The following is a 6,030-nucleotide window of genomic DNA, read 5'->3' on the forward strand; positions in this document are numbered from 1 at the left end:
CACATTAGATATATTGGTCCTCTACTCGTGTCGGTTCGAGAAGGTCCTCATTGACTTCTTGCTGGTGGGTCTTGTCCTTATCGACAACGACATCTTGCTCTGAGGACAGGCCTAGAGCTGCACCCTGGCCTTATTTTCATTATTGATAGGTCACCTTGTGCTCAGCATCGATCAGTATCATGGGTCTTTGACTGAGTAGTTTCCCTTGTGTTCGACATCAGCTTAAATTATCACACATTGGGATTCGTGCAGTACCTTGGTTTCCATTTGACCCTATTGGTGGATACCTTGCCTCTCTGTCAGCTTTCATTATTGGTTGGTTCAGATGGTTTCTGTCGTGCGCTAACCACATCTTGTGTACGCCAGAAACGTACTTCGGTCGGGTTACTACATCTTTTTCGTCTGATTCCTTCCACATTGTTGGCCTACGGGTTACACTCACACTAGATTGATGAAGGATGCCTTAATGCCTTCCTTCTAGCGAATCTTTCCCCATCGACTTCGACTCATTGCTCTGGGGCAAAGGTCTAGAGTCCATTTGGCAGTACCTTGGGGTTTGTAGTCATTAGTGGCAGATCCTTCGCTATTGACAGTGGGAAACCATCATTGTCTCCTGATTGATAGATTCTTACAGGTGTTCGACTCCATCTCATCCATTCACACTTGTTAGATTGTACTGGGTACCTTGACGCCCATTATCATTATCGATGAGTAGTCTCGCATTTGTTAACGGTATACATCAATGACCGGTAATCAAACGATTTCTCACATGGTCGACTCCAGATCATTTATTCCCATAGTGCAGAAATGTACCACGGCGGTCGGTGAAGACCTTAGGTTGCATCAGCATTCATTGGTTCACTTGACAGTTGCTCCTGTTGCTACTAGTTGATACCACCCCACCTTATATGTTGCAGTCATTCATGGCAACATTCTATATGCTAGCACCTGAGTTTGCAGTGTAGTACCATCCTATTCCATCATGTTCAGTTGGTACCTTTTGTGATCAGTCTTTGATATCAGTGATCTGGTTCATTCTTCAGCATCATTGACATTCTTATATGTGATATTCAGACATGTACTTGTTCGATCGTGATCAGATGATCCATTATGTATTTTCCAGTTCTGTATACTTGTATACTTAGTGGATCCGCTTGTACTTGATATGCGGACATTCTTTACTTTCTCTGAGCATGGGTATGCCCACCTTAGACAGTGTTTCTTTCTGATCTCCTTTTGTGGCTTGGCAGGCTGAACTCTGGTGAAGTCCTTCTCGATTTTTGACAGATTCCCTTTCCATGTACTTGCTTAATACATTTCAACCATCATGTACCCCTTCTGACCTCATATATTAGGGGGCATCTCTTATAGCTCCAAATCACACTCTTGAGGTTTGTGATGCTGCACTCATGGCCTAGGGCAACCCCTCCTTCCAAACCTGGTCCAAAATTTAAAAAACAGTGTTTTATTCCCTATACGCGACATTGCCCTGAGCTGAAAGCGTGTGTACGTGGGTCTGTGTATACCCAACCCGTGTATATGTCTTAAAACACTTAAAAAAAAAAAATCTCCTTAATTTCGGGCAGAGATCATGGGTTTTACCTGTTGATTACCTATTAGTGCCCATGGCCCAACTGTTCCCAACGAATTCCCAACTAAAAAACTATTTTGGGAGAAGTATAAAAAGGCTTCAATGGGAAGGCTTAAAGGAGGAGAGAGGATAGAGAAAGGTTATTATGCTGAGATTTCCCTGACCAGGTCTGAAGATCCTAGTGCCTCCTGCACTTCCCCCATTTACAAGAAACCCTTGTTTCCTTGTGTGATGAGGTCTACCTACTACTTGAAATATCATGGAGTAAGTCATGGAAGGAGTTTGTTAAAGGCTTTACTGGACGAATCTGAAGGACGGTTCCGCTTGGAGCCTGCGAAAGGACGAATCAGGTGAAATTATTCCTTTCTATACTTTATTTGTCTATAATAAAAGAAACACTTGTCTTTGTTCCTGATATAAATCTTCTTCATGTTTATGATATCCATGTTATGATTCATATATGAATGGTTGTTTAATTGCATAACTAACTACCTTTCAATATATTATGAAGATGATTTCCTTATGATGTTTAGTCCATATACTATTGTACTTTCTTGAATTGATTGTTTTGCAGGTTGAAGGAGCAAAAGGAACTCCAAAAGGGTTTGGACCTTGGTAGGATCTTCCCAAACGAAGGACCCCTAGGTACGCCCCTTATCGTATAGTTTACTTATATTAGCATTATGGCTGTATGGAATGTGTGTTTCTCTGTATAGAAAACCTCTAATCTGCTAGGGTATCAACCCAAGACCCTAGGGGAATTTATCCCTTAACAGGGAGGTATAGTGCTACCGAGCTTGGTACAGTTACCTTTCAGAGGGAGTCGAGTGCTCCCCTCACTTTGTGAGATGTTATGTATGTTCCTAGTTTGAAGAAGAACTTGGTATATTTTGCCATGTTGGAGGATAGAGGCTACGATGTGATATGTAGTAAGGGAAAGGCGTTCCTCTGTCACATAGCCATGGGACAGGTAAAGAGGATAAGGATTTGTGGTGAAGAATCTATACAAGTTGGAGGTAGAAGATTGTGTTGCCTTAAGCACAAGAGCAGAGAAGGTGCATGTTGGGTTGTTTTATATTCTTTCCACAACTAGCCCACAAAGTTAACCGGGGGGTTAGAAGGGGGGCGAAGCCCCCCCTTCATTGCGCTGATAGCATAGCGGTGGGAGTCACAGGGGGTTTGAGGGGTGCAAGTAACCCCAAATTTTGGTTTTGGACCCTATGTTAGGTTGGGAGGACCTACCTATGGTTTTGTTCATGATTTTCACACATGGTTTTGGACGCGATGGTTTTCGGTCCATGGTATTGGATGCTTCGGAATGTAGAAATATGTTTGTAACATTGAAAGGAATATAATGAAAAATCAAGCTAGTAGTCCCGGTTTTGGGATCCAGGGAAAAATCTCTGTGTATATGTGTTTTATGTGTTATGCTCTCGCATTGTTTATTTTTTGTGTTTTAGAATTCGTATGCAGGTAATTTCTATACGGGGTTAAAACCTACATTTGGTATCAGAGTTGTTTTGGCTTCAAGGGGATGCCTTTGTTGCTGAGGGGTTTTGCCTGAGCCTGTGGTAGACCCTATTCAGTGGGAGATCTGCAGCATCAATTCTGGTGGTGAAAGAAGATGGCAAGCAGTGGAAAGATAGAGATCGATAAATTTAATGGTCAAAGTTTTGAGTTGTGGAAACTCAAGATGGAGGATCTGTTGGTGGATAAAGATCAGTGAATCATGGTAGATCTGGGTACTAAACCAACGAGAGTGTCCAATGAAGAATGGAAGAAGTTGGATCAGAAGGCAAAGATCACAATGCGATTGTGTGTCTCAGATTCAGTATTTCTGAATGTATCAGGGGAAGCTACGGCGAAGGCTTTGTGGAACAAGTTAGGGACTTTGTACCAATCTAAGTCTCTGGTGAATAAACTGTTTCTATGAAAAAAGCTGTATAACCTGAGGATGAAACATGGTGATCCGGATTTAAGCAGGAACGCAATAGATTACAGAGATAACCATAAATACAGAGATGCGATAACCATAAAAACAGAGATAACCATAAACATAGATATGCAGCGGGAATAATACTTTACTTCATTAATGTAGAATACTGAAATATGCTTACAAACAGTAATGGAAATAACCCAGCTAGGGCGATGGTAGCTTATCTCTGAGAAGAGATGTGGTGGCTACATGCCTCTGAACTGTCTTACAATGAGGCTCGATGGCCTATTTATTGTTGAGAAACAGTGGAAAAACCCTTAACATTCCAAAACCTAGCCCTAGAAGATGAAACGCCAAACTATGGGCTCCGTTTGGGGTAAGTTGGTACATCAACTTCCCGGGGTCGTACCTTTGGCATACGATCTTCGTTTGACGCATACAATAGCTCGTTAGAAAGATCTATCCGAGCACTATCATTGTTGGAATGGGAAACATTTCCATGGACCCATGTTGCCCCCGGATTCCCCAAAAAACGTTGTTTAGGGCCTCAAAACGGCTCCGGAAGTTCAGGACCCGAAAAACTGCTAAAAATAGTAAGTTTTGCTACAATTAAGGAAACTAAAAATGCTGAGAAGAACAATGGTGGGGGTCCAGGTGGGCTTGGCAGGTGGCCACCAAGATCCACCTGGATCATTCCTCCCCCCTTAGGAAGCAATGGTCCCCATTGCGTTGAGTTCCTCCATGAGATGAGGAAACTTTTGCTGAACTTGGTCCCTAGTGAACCACTTGCCCTGGTGAAGGAATTGGCCTGCTTTGACAACTCGATATAGTTGGATATTCTGTTGGCGAGTGTTCTTGATCTGTGTGTCCATGATCCGATCAGTTGCAGCCTGTTCCATGCAATCTGGGTTTAATTCTGTGGGTGTGAGCTGCTCTGCAATGTCGGATGTGTCTAGCAATGGTGGAAAGTATGGCCGAAGGCAATCCACATTGAACACTGGGTGTAGGCCAAGGAATGGGGGAATGCTGAGCTCAAATGAATTGTCCCCCACAGCCTTAGTAATGGTGTAAGGACCATATCGGAGTGGTCTCAGTTTCCGATAGGCTCCAGTAAGGCGTTCCTTTTGCAGATGCAACCAGACTTTGTCGCCCACCTGAAACTTGTGTGGCACCCGGTGTTGATCATGTCGCTGCTTGTACTTGGCATTTGATTTCTCCAGAATGTCATGGACCTGCTGGCGAATATGTTGGATGTGCTCAATGAAGCTGGTTGCCTTATCTGTTTCGGACTGGACATGAGCTGAAGCTGTGTGAGTAGCTGCAAGTGGCAGGGCCACATCAATGGGGCATAGTGGTTGGAATCCCAAGCCCACCTGAAAAGGGTTGTGGCCAGTCGAGCTGTGAAGAGCTCGGTTGTAGCTGTGCTGAACATAGGGGAGGCTCTCATCCCATGTGCGTGGATGCTTTGAGTTGTACATGCGCAGAATGTGTACAATCATTCGATTGACAACCTCGGTCTGGCCATCAGTTTGAGGATGGAAGGCTGTGGACTTAGTGAGTTTGGTGTCCAGCATTGACCAGAGACTGGACCAAAATGTACTGAGGAACCGACTGTCCCGATCTGAGATGATAGACTGTGGGATCCCAAAGTGCACCCACACTCATTCAAAGAAGAGTTTAGTAGTGGCTTCTGTTGTGATATTCTTCTTGCAGGCCGCCATAATGGCCATCTTCGAGAACCTATCGACGACCACAAAAACACAATCATTTCCATGCTTGGTGGAAGGAAGCCCTGACATGTAATCCATGGAGATGGATTCCCAAGGTCGACTAGGGGTAGGCAACGGGGTATAGAGGCCTTGCTTCTTGATGGTTGGTTTGGCAATGGCACAGGCAGTACATGATCTGATGTACTTCCCGACATCCTGTCGAAGATTTGGCCAATAGAAATACTTTTGTAGTACTGCCATTGTTTTTTCAACCCCGAAATGTCCAGCAGCCCGACTGTAGTGTGCTTCCCAAATCATCTTAGCACGCTCGCTTGAAGGAACACAAAGATGACCCAGGTGGCATAATAGTGCACCTTGGAGGTGGAAATCTGGAACATGCTGACCCCCCAAGAGTGTCTGGTATGTGTGGCCAAATTCTCGGTCACTTTTGTAGAGAAGTGGCCAATCAGAAGTCTCGTGCCCACAAGAGTTGAGCACAGTGGTTAACGCCATGATTGGTGGTCGACTGAGGCAATCTGCAACATGATTGGTGCTGCCCTTCTTGTACTTGATGTTCAGATGGAACTGTTGCAGATATGTAGACCACTTCTGATGGCGATCATTCTGCAATTTCCCTTGGGTCTGTATGAACTGCAGGGGTCGGTGGTCTGTGTGGACGACTGTTTCCTTCCCCAAAATGTAATGCTTCCATTGTCGGCAGGCCTGCACAATGGAGTACATTTCTTTATCATAGGTTGGATACTTCCGGACTGTGTCTGAAAGTGTTTCACTGT

The sequence above is a fragment of the Pinus tabuliformis genome, chromosome 5_2 (assembly GCF_031772625.1).
Source record: "Pinus tabuliformis cultivar Carrire ecotype Pingquan chromosome 5_2, CPIR1, whole genome shotgun sequence".
NCBI lineage: Eukaryota > Viridiplantae > Streptophyta > Pinopsida > Pinales > Pinaceae > Pinus > Pinus tabuliformis.